This window comes from Tamandua tetradactyla, chromosome 13, assembly GCF_023851605.1.
Source record: "Tamandua tetradactyla isolate mTamTet1 chromosome 13, mTamTet1.pri, whole genome shotgun sequence".
NCBI classification, from domain to species: domain Eukaryota; kingdom Metazoa; phylum Chordata; class Mammalia; order Pilosa; family Myrmecophagidae; genus Tamandua; species Tamandua tetradactyla.
The window spans coordinates 90272706-90287202 of NC_135339.1; the positions used below are offsets into that span (position 1 = coordinate 90272706).

The 14497-nt window shown below is 35.8% G+C and overlaps 1 non-coding gene across 1 annotated transcript; it reads left to right on the forward strand.

Annotated features, from left to right (window-relative positions):
• Positions 1-10709: 10709 nt before the first annotated feature.
• Positions 10710-10816, forward strand: LOC143654726 (U6 spliceosomal RNA). Its single transcript, XR_013161917.1, has one exon. It is a non-coding gene; the product is annotated as a U6 spliceosomal RNA (small nuclear RNA).
• The last annotated feature ends 3681 nt before the right edge of the window (positions 10817-14497 follow it).

A 14497-nucleotide genomic window follows, 5' to 3' on the forward strand; every position in this document is an offset into this window, starting at 1 on the left:
TGTTGAGATACATTCACATACCATACACTACACTCAATGGTAGAGTTGCGCATTCATTGTTACAATGAGCTTTGGACCAACTTCATTAAAAAACCCTATACACTTTAGCAGTCACCTCTCAGTCTCTCTATCCTTTCCCAATGCTACATTACCACTAATCTAATTGTCTCAATAAATTTATTTATACTTGCATTTTATATAAATGGAATAATAAAATATGCAGTACTTCCAGTCTGGTTTCTTTCACTTAGCATGTTTGTTTTAAATTATTGGCTTTTTTTTTTTTAACATGGGCACGCACCAGGAATCGAACTTGGGTCTTCAGTCTAGCAGGCAAGAACTCTGCCCCTGAGCCACCGCTGCCTGCCCTTGGCTTTTGTTTTAAATTAGAGAGGTTGGAGGTTTACAGAAAAGTCATGTAAAAAATGCAACATTTCCATATACCCCTCTTTTGTTGACATTTTGCATTAGTGTTCTACCTTTGTTACAATTGATGAAAGAATATTAAAGCATTACTGTTAACTGCAGTCCATAATTTACATTAGATGTACTTTCCCTATCTATAACCCTATTATTGATACTTTGAAATAGTTGTACATTTGTTACTATTTATGAAAGAACATTCTTCTATTGGTATTATTTTAACCACAGTCCACTGTCCACACAACTTTTGTTCTGTTATACGTTTCCATGTTTTATATTCTGACTTTCCTTCTAGTAACATTTATGACCCATAACTTCCCCCTTTTAACCACATTCACCAAAATAATTTAGCACTGTAAATTACACTCACTATCCCCACTATCCATTCCTAAACATTACAATCAACCTAAATAGAAATTTTGTACAAATTAAGCATCAGTTCCCTTTTCTCTACCCAGTCTATTCCCTATAACCTATATTCTAGATTCTCAGTCTATGATTTTCTTATTATAATTAGTTCATATGAATGAGATCTTACAATATTTGTTGTTTCTGTCTCGCTTATTTCACTCAACATAAGGTCCACAAGTTTCATGCATGTTGTTGCTGCATCGGCACTTTATTCCTTCTTACAGCTGAACAATATTCCATCATATGTATTTATCACATTTTGCTTATCTATTCATCAGTTGATGGACACTTGGATGCCTCCAAACTTTTTGGTAACTGCAAATATGCCACTATGAACATCAGTGTGCAAATGGTTGTTCTAGTTCCTGATTTCAGTTCTGATTATATACCTAGCAGTAGGATTGCTGGATCATGCAGCATTTCTATGCTTAGCTTCCTGAGGAACCACCAAACTGTCTTCCCCAGTGGCCACACCATTTCACATTACCACCAGCAATGAATGAGTGTTCCTATTTCTCCACATCCTTTCCAACACTGTAGCTCTCTGTTTTTTTTTTTAATAGTAGCCATTCTAAGAGGTGTGAAGTGATATCTCATTGTGATTTTGATTTGCATTTCCCTAATAGCTAGTGATATTGAGCATCTTTTCATATGCTTTTTAGCTATTTGTATTTCCTCCTTGGAGAATTGTCTATTTGAATCTTTTGCCTATTTATTAATTAGGTTGTTTGTCTTTTTATTGTTAAGTTGTAGGATTCCTTTATATATTCTAGATATTAAATCCTTACCAGATATGTACTATCCAAATATATTGTGCCATTGAATAAGTTTGCTTTTCATTTTCTTGACAATGTCCTCTGATGCACCAAAGTGTGAGGCAGTCCCATTTATCCATTTCATCTTTTCTTGCTTGTGCTTTGGGTGTAAAGTCTAAGAAACCATTGCCTACCATGAGATCTTGAAGATGCTTCCCTACATTTCCTTTTAGGAAGGTTTTGGTCCTGGTCCTTATGTTAGGTCTTTGATCCATTTTGAGTTAGTTTTCACATAAGGGGTGGGATAGAGGTCCTCTTTTATTCTTTAGAGCAACCTCTTTGATCAAGGAAATGTAAAGAAACATAGAAAAAAGCCCACTAATAATAGAAAACTAAAATATTAGTCAGGTAAGTCATATAAAGGGGAGAAATAATAAGCAAGATACATGATAATAAAACAATGTAATAAAAAATAAAGATGTATATCAAGCTTTATATGCTGAAATAGAAAATATCCTTCTCAAGGTCACAGAGAATATTGACAAATATTAGTCATATGTTAGCTTACAAGGCATACTCAGTAAATTCTAAAAAGTAGAACTATTACTAACAATAATATCTTATCACAATTCAACAAAACTAAAAATAATAACAAAACTTAAAAAGACCCTTCCACTTGTAAATTAACAAACTTTCTATTTAAACAGTTCTTGGTGAAAGCTCAAATGCAAACAGAAATTACTCAATCTCTGAAAAATGTTTGTTAAATCACTGTATCAGTTTATGTGGAATACATCTGAAGTAGTTTCTCAAAAGAAAATAGATGGGAGGGTGGGGCAAGGTGGCAGTGCAGGGAGATGTGGAATTTAGTTCGTTTTCTAAGGCAGCTAGTATATAGCCAGGAACTCTATGGAACAACTCTTAGGGGGACTTCTATGACTAACTACACATTCTACACCAACCTGGAATGGGTGGAAAGGAAGGCTGAGATCACAGCCCAGAACTGTAAGAAAAGCCCCCCACGATGGGGAGGCTAGCACCCCTCCCCGCCGGCCCAGAAAGCTGTTTTGGAGTCTCTCCCCAGTGGGAAGAAGAATCACTCTCTTCTAGGAGCAAGGGATGAAGAGCTCAACCAAACTCCAATTGTGGATTTGATTAATAAATTCAGACTGCTGAATACAGGCTCTGACCACAGATAAATATATGAAAGAAACCTGGAGTTTTCTCTCCTGCAGAGAGGAGGTGGGGCTGACTTAAAAAAAGAGGCTTTTGGAGTCAGCTGAGCTTAGAATAATGGATAAAAGACTGTGCCCCAAGAAAAGGGACACATAGAGCCAGAGTGGTATCTGGGTGAAGCCGGGGGGGGCTGGGAACTGGCTCTGAAAAGGATTGTATATATATATATTTTACTTTTTAGCAGCCCCTTAAAAAAAGTGGCAGGTATTCCCAGGTTTCAGCACTGCCCCGGGCAAGAACAGAGTTAAGGTATATCTGTGAAACAAAGAAAATAGTCAGATGAAAGAGCTAATTTCCTAAAGGGCATGTTTTCCCCAAGAAAAAGGAGGGGGCAGGGCCCAGCAAAATTGCCAGCTCTCATTCAGAGAACTGATGCCCCAGGAGCTAGGATATCAGCAGCAATTTCAACCTACAAAAAACAAAACCCAGTCTGTCTCAAACATGTTTTTGGTTGGGGTGAGGGGGGCTCTTTAAGAGGCTTGTAAATTTTACAACCTGCAGAGAACAGGGGGTTAAAGAGGGGCTCCCTCCCCCAACCAAAAACAAGAGGTAGGACAAGGTCCAGCATAGGTGGTGACTGTTATTTAGGGACTTCAGACCCCAAGAGCTGAAAAACAGAAACAGTTTAAGCCCACCTTCTGCCTTAGCCTCTGCATTAGCTATGCCATTAGCAGGGATGAGGTCAGCTAAAGATTAAAGACACCTCACCACTTTGCACAGATGGAAAGCTACAGGCTAACAAGTGCCACCTGCTGTGCAGGATAGAAAAAGCACAGAGTCTAGAGGCTCCACAGGAAAACCTGACAACCTGCTGGGTTTCATCCCCAAGAAACCTTGATACTGACCACACCCTCTTCCTGAGTCTTGGGCCTGCCTTATTTGGGAAAATCTGATTGAGATCAATTCTACCTGTGGGGCCCTCTTCAGAACACTTCCATAAAGGCAGGGCAAGAAATAGAAAAAAAAAAAGAGCTGAAAGATTTTGATCAGTTAAACAGAAGTTTTGCTACAGGTCTAGAGTAAGTTGATTCTGAAAGTAAAATAACAGAAAGAGAACAAAGCAAACCAACAAGAAAATCCTAGGCAAAAAAGAGAAAATGACCTCTAGCATAAACTAATCAAGGAAATCAGTCGTCTGGACACCAGCAAAAAATCATGAGTCATACTAGGAAGCACGTAGATATGGCCCAGGTAAAGGAACAAAGTAAAACTTCAAGTGAGATACAGGTGTTGAATCAACTAATTAATGATTTTCAAATGAATCTTCTAAATCAATTCAACAAGTTGAAAGAAAATGAGGCAAAAGAGCTGAAGGATATAAAGAAGACCCATAAAGAAGAACTTGAAAGTTTGAAAAAGCAAATGGCAGAAATTATGGGAATGAAAGTCACAATAGAAGAGATGAAAAACACAATGGAGACTTGAAGAGGCAGAAGGGAGAATTAGTGAACTGGAAGACAGGTCATCTGAAATCCTTACCACAAAAGAACAGATAGGGAAAAGAATGGAAAAATATAAACAGGGCCTCAGGGAACTGAATGAGAACATGAAGCTCATGAATATACATGCTATGGGTCTCAGAAGGAGAAGAGAAGGGAACAGGACAGAAAGAATAATGGAGGAAATAATCAATGAAAATTTCCCAAACTCTTAAGAAAAACATAAAATTACTGGTCCAAGAAGTTCAGCAAACTCCAAATGGAATAAATCAAAATAGATCTACTCTAAGACACTTACTAATAAAATAGTCAAATGTCAAAGACAAAGGAGAGAATTCTGAAAGAAATGAGAGAATGCCTCAGCAGACAAGAATACTTGCCTGCCATGCCAGAGGACCCGGGTTCGATTCCCAGTGCCTGCCCACATTAAAAAAAAAAAAAAGAAAGAAAGAAATGAGAGAAATGTGATCCATCATGTAAAGGGAAACTCAATAAGACTCTGTGCAGATCTCTCAGCAGAAACTGTGGAGGTGAGAAGGCAGTGGTATGACATATTTAAAATACGGAAAAAGAAAAACTGCCAACAAATAGTTTCATATCTGACAAAAATTTCCTTCCAAAATGAGAGAGAGTTTAAAATATACACAAGCACTGAGAGAGTTTGAGAACAAGGGACGTGCTCTATAAGAAATATTAAAGGGAGCACTATAAACAGACAGGAGAGAGAGAATTGGAGAAAAGTGTAGAAATAAAGGTTATCAAAAAGGGTAAAAAAGAAAGAAAAAATAAATATGACATATAAAATCTAAAAGATAAAATGGTAGAAGAAAATACCACCATTGGAATGTTAATGGACCAAACACCCCAATCAAAGGACACAGACTAACAGAGTGGATTAAAAAATAGGACCCATATATAAACTGTCTAAAGACTAACTTTAGACCCAAGGACAAAAATAGATAGAAATTGAAAGGTTGGAAAAATATATTTCTTGCGAACAACAACCAGAAAAGAGTGGAGGTAGCTATACTAATAATATCAGATAAGTTGGTCTTCAAATGTAACATAAACAAAAGAGAAAAATATGACACTCTGTATTTAAAAAGGGCAATTCACCAAGAAGATGTAATAATCATTATTTATACACCATGCCAGAGGGCTCCAAAATACATGAAGGGAGAAGTAGATACCTCTACAATAATAGTTAGGGACTTCAATATACCATACACCCCTCTTATCAATGGATAAAACATCTAGGCAGAGATCAATAAGAAAACAGAGATCTTGAGTAGTCTGATAAATGAACTATACTTAAGCATTTACAGAACATTGTACCCCACAACAGCAGGATTTTACTCAAGTGCTCATGTATCGTTATCCAGGATAGACCACATGTTGGTTCACAAATCAGGTCTCAATAAATTTAAAAAGTTTGAAATTATGTAAAATACTTTCTCAGATCAAAATGGAACGAAGCTGGAAATCAATAATGGGCATTAGACTGGAAAATTCACAAATATATGGGGGCTAAACAACACACTTTTGAACAAAAGTTGGTCAAAGAAGAAATTACAAGAGAAATCAGTAAGTATCTCAAGGCAAATAAAAATGAGAACACAACATATCAAAACTTATGGGATGGGGCAGTACAATGGTGGCTCAGTGGCAGAATTCTCCCCTGCCATGCCAGAGATACAGATTCGATTCCCAGAGCCTGCCGATGCCAAAATAAAACAAAAACAAAAACAAAACCAACTTTTGGGATGCTGCAAAGGCAGCGATGAAAGGGAAATTTATTGCCATAAATGCCTATATTTAAAACAGAAGAAAGATTTTAAAAATAGAGGAATTAGCTGGTCACCTAGAGGAACTAGAAAAAGAACAGCAAACTAACCCCAAATCAAACAGAAAGAAAGGAATAACAGAGATTAGAACAGAAATAAATGAAACCGAAAACAATAGAATCAACAAAACCAGAAGTTGGTTCTTGGGGAAAAAAACAAAATGGATGGGCCCTTAGCTAGGTTAACAAAGAAAAAAAAGAGAGAGGAAGCAAATAATATAATTATAAATGGAAGGGAGGCATAACCACTGACCATGTAGAAAGAAGATAATGAGAGGATTTTATGAGCAACTTATGCTAAAAAACTAGACAACTTAGACAAATGGACAACTTCCTAGAAAAGCATGAACAACCAACATTGATTTGAGAAGAAATAGAAGACCTCAAGAGACCAATCACAAGTAAAAATATTGACTCAGTCATCAAAATCTCTACAAAAAGAAAGGTCCAGGACTAGATAGCTTCACATGTGAATTCTACCAAGCATTCAATAAAAAATTAGTACCAATCTAGCTCAAACTCTTCAAAAAAATGGAAGAGGAGGGAAAGCTGCCTGACTCATTCTATGAAGCCAAGATCACCCTTATACCAAAACCAGACAAAGATACTACAAGAAAAGAAAATTACAAACCAATCTTCCTAATGAATACAGATGCAAAAAATTCTCAACAAAATACCTTCAAATAGGGCGGTGCAATGGTGGCTCAGAGGCAGAATTCTCACCTGCCATGCAGAGACCTGGGTTCAGTTCCCAGTGCCTGCCCATGTAAAACAAACAAACAAAACCTTCAAATAGAATCCAGCAGCACATTAAAAGAATTATACACCATGACCAAGTGTGTTTTATTTCGAGTATGAAAGGGTTGTCCAACACAAGAAAATCAATTAATGTAATACACCACATCAATAAATTGAAGAGGAAAAACCACATGACCATCTCAATTGATGCAGAAAAGGCATTTGACAAAATTCAGCATCCTTTCTTAATGAAAACACTTCAAAGGTTAGGAATAGAAGGAAACTTGTCAACATGATAAAGGAAATATATGAAAAATCCTCAGCCAACATCATTTTTAATGGGGAAAGACTGAAAACTTGCCCTCTAAACTCAAGAACAAGACAAGGATGCCCATGGTCATCATTGTTATTCAACATTGTGCTGGAAGTTCAAGCTAGAGCAGTTAGGCAAGAAAAAAAAATAGGCATCCAATTTGGAAAGGAAGAAGTAAAACTGCCACTATTTGCAGATGACATGATCCTATATTTAGAAAAACCTGAAAATAACATGACAACAATGCTACCTGAGCTAATATATGAGTTCAGCAAAGTGGCAGAATACAAGATCAACAAACAAAAATCACCGGTGTTTCTATATACTAGTAAGAAGCAATCTAAGGAGGAAATCAAGAAAAAATGAATGTCACTGTGCTGGTTTGAAAGGAAGTATGCCCCAGAAAGCCATGTTTTGATATAAATCCCATTTCATAAAGGTAGAATAATCTCTATTCAATACTGTATGTTTGAAACTGTAATAAGATCATCTCCCTGGGTGATGTGATTTAGTCAGGAGTGGTTGTTAAATGGGATTAGGTGACGACATGTCTCTACCCATTTGGGTGGGTCTTGATTGGTTTATTGGAGTCCTATAAAAGAGGAAATATTTTGGAGAATGAGAGACTCAGAGAGAGCAGAGAATGCAGCAGCACCACGAAGCAGAGAGTCCACCAGCCAGCGACTTTTGGAGATGAAGAAGGAAAACACCTCCCGGGGAGCTTCATGAAACCGGAAGCCAGGAGAGAAAGCTAGCAGATGACACTGTGTTTGCCATGTGCCCTTCCAGCTGAGAGAGAAGCCCTGACTGTGTTCGCCATGTGCCTTCTCACTCGAGAGTGAGACCCTGAAGTTCATCGGCCTTCTTGAACCAAGGTATCTTTCCCCAGATGCCTTTGATTGGACATTTCTATAGACTTGTTTTAATTGGGACATTTTCTCGGCCTTAGAACTGTACACTAGCAACTCATTAAATTCCCCTTGTTAAAAGCCATTCCGTTTCTGGTATATTGCATTCCGGCAGCTAGCAAACTAGAACAGTCACCACTGCAAGGTGTTGAAAATGGGAAGGTATATAGATAAAATATACTCAACGTAAACTAGAGTCTATAGCTAACAGTAAGATTGTAATATTCTTTCATTAACTGTAATGGCAAAATACCAAAACACCAAAGCAAAATGTCAACAAGGAGGGGTGTAAGTGAGGGGTATGGGATTCTTATCATCATTGTTTCTCCTTTTCAAATTAAAAAATATATATTTTCCTCTTCTTTCTTTGATAAAGAAAGAGAAATGTTCTCATATAGATTGTGGTGATGAATGCATAACTCTGTGATTGTACCAGGAGCCATTAAATATACACTTCTGATGGAGTATATGATGTGTGAATAAAAGGATTTAAAGAATAATCAGGAAGATTCAAGTGCCTGAGTAGATGTGGAGCGAGAGATACACCTATTCACTCTTGTTAGGGACGTAGAATGGTGCAGCCTCTCCGGAAGCAGTGTGGTGTTTCCGCAGGAGGTTAAGTAGAGGGTTGCCATAGAATCCTGCAACCCCATTAATAGGTACAATCTTGGAGTAACTGAAAGCAGGGACATGAATAGGCATTTGCATGCTGCTGTTTACGGTAGCATTATTCATGATTTGCAATGGATGGAGGTGGCCTAAGGGTATATTGACTGATGAATGGAAGGGCAAACTGTGGTGTATACATACAACAGAATATTGAACAGCTGCAGGAAGGAATGAAGTCGCAAGTCATGCAAACAGGTGAATGAATCTTGAGGACATTATGTTGAATGATGTAAGCTAGAAATGAAAGAACAAATTTGTGTGGTCTCAATAAGGTGAACTAACTACAATGAGCAAACTCTGCAAACTGAATCTGAGAGCATAGGCTGTCAGGAGATGGAAGGTGGGCAGAGTTTGGACAAACAATGATTAAGGAGTACAGAATGTTCAATAAGACTTTTTGAAAGGGTTCTTAGTTTGTAAGTTCTTACAGTAGTCTCATCTATTCTTGAGTTTTAACTGTTATTTCTAAATTCTGAGATGCTATGCTCTATGCTTGTAGTTTCCTGAAAGTATTTGTGTAACACTTGAGATTTGGGGTTGGATTTCTGCAGCTATGAAAGTCAGCTTTACTCCAAACAGCAACTGTTAAAGAAACTGAAAAAGAAATCAGACTTCAATTAGAAATATGAATGAAATGGACCTGGTTAGGATTAAGGGAAATCATAATACAAGGTAGAAGATGATTTTGTCTGTATTTGAAACTTCTCTGTAAGAGCAAAGGAAGAGATGTTTGTTTGGTCCAAAATTTAGAATTTCATAGCACATTACCTAATTTAACCTGACTGGTCTTTATTTAAACAACATAATGACACAGAACCTAGAATAAGAAATGGAATCTTATTTCTGTACAGGTTAATGAATCACATTAACCAATACATTCCAGAGTATTTTGGCCAGGAAATTAAAAAAAAGCATTTGCAAAGTCCCCTTGAGAGACTAGGGAAAAATGTGGAACTATTAAACTTTCCCACCTGGGGACTTCCTGATAATCTCTCAAGCATTAGAGACTCCCAATTTAATAAGCCAACCCCTCGATATTGAAGCTTGTCCTTATAAAACTTATTTCTGAGATGGTGAAGCTAAGCCTACTTATAATTATTCCTAAGAATCACCCACAGAGAACTTTTCTGGTTGCCCAGATGGGGCCTCTCTCTAAGCCAACTTTGCAAGTAAAATCACTACCCTCCCCGGTAGTGGGACATGACTCCTAGGTATGTAAATCTCCCTGGCAATGTGGGACATGATTCCCAGGGATGAGTCTGGTCCTGGAATTATGGGATTGAGAAAACCTTCTTGACCAAAAGGAGGAAAATAAGTGTAACAAAATACAGTTTCAAAATAAACTCTTCATAAGATATTTCAAATAGAGTAAAGAGGTCATTCTGGAGGTTACTCTTATACAAGCTTCAGCCAGATATTGCAAACCTCAACAATATGCCAAGCTGCCACCAACAGTATTCCTGAAAACTCTGGGCTCTATCTAAGATTCTATAAAGTTTTTCTTATTAAGTTTAATTTTTCAGAAACTTAAGGCCTCCAGATTGTTCCTGTACCAGATAAGTCCTGAAACCCAAAGGTACCAGTCTGTCCAAGAATATCAGCCAGGTTCATTTCTCTACCCCAAAAGGTCAACACCCCCTTCCAGTATGAAGAAGTTAAAATAGTCGTTGCCCAAATATCCCTGAAGGCTGAGAAAATGATCAAATGAGAGGGAGGAAGTGTGACGGAGAAATTAGGTTCTAACAAATGATTACGACCATTGACTCATTATACAGCTATTTCCTTTAGTTTCTAGTGTATTAGAATAGCCAGAAGGAAATACCTGAAACTGTTGAATTGCAATCCAGGAGCCTTGATCTTTGATAATGATTCTATAACTTTATCACCTTTAGATGGCAAAAACCTTGTGACCGACACCCTTTTTTTCCAGTGTATGGGTAGATGAAGAATAAAATAAAGGCAAAAAGTAATAGGGTGCTTGCTTCAGCGGCACATATACTAAAATTGGAATGATACAGAGAAGATTAGCATGGCCCCTGCGCAAGGATGACACGCAAATTCGTGAAGTGTTCCATATTAAAAAAAAATAAAAGTAATAGGGGGGATAAGAGGTATGGAATGTCTTTGGTGTTCTTTTACATTTTTATTTCTCTTTTTTTTGGAGAAATAAAAACATTCTAAAACAGATTGTGGTGATGGATGTACAACTATATGATAATTCTGTGAACTACTGATTGTATGCTTTGCATGGATCATATGGTTTGTGAATATATCACAATAAAATTTCATTTAGAAACTGAAAAAAAAAGCCTTAAATATTTATATTTTATAAATGAAAAGAGAAAGATAAACTAATTAAATTTACAACTCAAAAGCTGAAAAACAAGAACAAAGCAAAGCATAGAAAGAACATGGAATGAAATAATAAAGAGAAAAGTAGAAATTAATGAGCAGAAGAGAAAAATAAAATATCTAGCTGAGAAATAAAAATCATGTTTTTTAATTAGCAAAACTGACAAATCATTAGCTAATACCTATGAGAACGAAAGGAAAAATAACAACTTTACAAGATAAGAAGTCTCAAATGGGAATGATCAGTGAAAGAGAAGAAATGAAAAACAAATGTAAGATACTATTATACTGACTTCTATGCAAATGAACTGAAACCTAGATACAACCTATAGTTTACCAAGAAAAGATAGTTTGCCAAAATTGACCTCATTAAAGAAGAATACTTAGTAAGACCAATATTCGTGGAATAGAAAACGTTATCAAAGAACTATCTCATAGAGATAGTTCTGAAAAATTGCAGAAGGGGACTTGTGGAGTGCTGAAAATATTCTGTATTTTCTTTGGTGTGATGTTTAAATGGATGTATGCATTTATCGATGTCTATACTCAAAATTTATTCATTTTATTGCATGTAAATTATACTTGAATAAAAATTTCATTTTTTAAAATAAGGACCAAACAAAGGCGTTTTCACATAAATAAAAGCTGAGATAATGTATCACCAGTAGAACTCCTCTAAAGAAATACTAACGAGGTATTCTGCTATATAAGAAAACTGATTCCAAGGAAACGGCAGGAACCTGCAGGAGGATATAGAAGGCAACAAAAAGCTTAATATGTGGGTAAGTGAAAATGATCATTGATTTCATAACAACAAAAATAGTTTTTCATGGGGGTTTGTAACATATAAATGTAAATTTTATTATTAAACTATCACAAAGAGCAGGAAGGAGGTAAATGTAGTAAAACTGTTTTAAGACTCTTCATTGGGAAGCAGTAAAACTTAATTTAAAGTTAATTTGAATAAGTAAAAGATACTTATTGTAATCTCTAGGGTAATCACTGAAAGAACAGTAAACCAATGTTAATTTATAAGCCAACAGAGGAAATAATGGAATAGTGCAAAATGTTTAATACAAAAGAAGCAAAGAAAAGAGTAACGTAGTATAATAAAAGAGTTAAGATAAAAAGTAAACAGATACCATGATGGTCTATTTAAACCTAACTATATTGATATTTTATATTAAATATAAATAGATTAAAAACTCAGTTAAAGTTAAAAAATTTATCAGACTGGATACAAAAGCAATCATCAATTAGATGTCATTTACAAAAGACACACTTTCAAGATGCAAAGTCTGAAAGTCAAATGGTGGCAAAAGATATACTCTTAAAACATTATCATAAAGAAATCTAGTGTAGCTATAATAATATCAGACAAAGTAAGTTTTAAAGAAAGAAATATTTCTGGAGAAATAGAGGAACATCTTATAAGATAAAATCATCAGTTCAACAGGATAATATATTATCCTACATTTGAATATACAAAATAAAACATCTTCAAAAGAGATGAACAAAACTTGAAAGAACTAAAAATGAGCAACAAACACATAAATAATCAAAGGTAAATATTTTAGCATACCTGTCTCAATAAGTAAAAGCAGACACAACAAACAATAAATATATAGAACATTTGAAAAACTGAATTAACAGCTTGTCCTAATCGACATTTACAGCACATAGCAATTACAAAATATTCATTTTTTTCAAGTGCACACAGAATATTTACCAAAATGGACCATATGGTGGGAGATAAAGCACAACTCATTAAATTTCAATGGGCTGAAATCATACAGAATGTGTTCTATAACCACATCAGAATTAAACTAAAAATCAATAACTGAAAGATACCTACAAAAATTTCCAAAGAGTTGGAAATTAAGCACTCATTTCTAAGTTATCTATTGGTGAAAGAAAAAGTTACAGTGAAAATTGGAAAATATTTTAACTAAATTATGAAAATATGACACAAAAAAATTGTAGAATACAGCTAAAATTGTTTAAGATATAGCTATAAATATGCATGCTACAGTAGAAGAAAATTTTAAAATCAATTATCTAAACTTTCTTCTCAATAAGCTAGAAAAATCACAGCAAATTAAGCCCACAGAAAGGAGAGGAAAATTAATAATAAAGATTAAGAACAACAAAAATCATTGAAATAGAAAGCAAGCAAATGATTGAGTCAACAAAGCCAGAAGTTGGCTTTTAGAAAATATTAATAAAATTTATAAACCTCTAGCAAGAATGACCAGGAATAAAGCATAGAATACATTAAATTACCAGTATCAGAACTGAAAAAGAGATGTGTAAAAGAAAATAAGGGGAGTTTAAAAAAATTTTTATTGTGAAATACATATGCACAAAAGCAATAAAATTTCAAAGTACACCATAATGCGTACTTATAGAGCAGATTTCAAAGTTTGATATGTGTTACAGTTCCACAATTTTAGGCTTTTCCTTCTAGCTGCTCTAAGACACTGGAGAGCAAAAGAAATATCAATAGAATGACTCAGCAGTCATACTCATTTGTTAAATATCTTCTCCATTATAACTTCTTCTTCTCCTTTGATCCTTCTCCCAATCTTTAGGGAGTATTTGGGCTATGCCCATTCTAAATTTTTCATATTGGAAATGGGTGTCAATAGTATTTGATAGGCGGGGGGTGGATCTAGTTGATGTTCTGGAGAGTCTTGCCCTCTGGGTTTCAGGACTTATACACCTAGGAACCTATGTGGAGTTTTCTGGAAAGTTATCTTAGAGCGAGAAACTTTTGTAAAATCTCAGATAGAGCCCTAGGTGTGCTTTACAGTTAACAGGAATGGTTTTGATTGGGGTTTGGCAAACGATGGCAATTGGCAATATCTAGCTGAAGCTTGCATGAGAGTAGCTTCCAGAATAGCTCTTGACTCTATCTGAACTCTCTTAGCCACTGATACATTATTTTGTTACATTTCTTTTCCCCCTTTTGGACAGGAAGGCATGGCTGATTCAGTGTCAGTGCCGGCTCATCCTTGACAGTCATATCTCATGTTGCCTGGGACACTTTCACCCCTGGTGTCATGTCCCATGTAGGAAAGACAGTAATGATTTTCTTTGCAGATTTGGGCTTAGAGAGAAGTCACATCTGAGCAACTCTTAGGCATAACTAAAGGTAAGCTTAGCTTCTCTGCTACTGAAATAACCTTCAAATGAGCAAGCCTCAAGATCAAGGGCTTGGCCTATTGACTTGGGAGTCTTGAATATTTGAGATGGTATCAGGGGGTTCCCTGGTGGTAAAGTTTAATAGTTCCATATTTGTTATGAAAGAGACCATACAATATTTGTTCTTTTGTTTCTGGCTTATTATGCACCACATAATGTCTCTAAGGTTCATTAACCTCACTGCATGCCTCACAACTTCTTTCCTT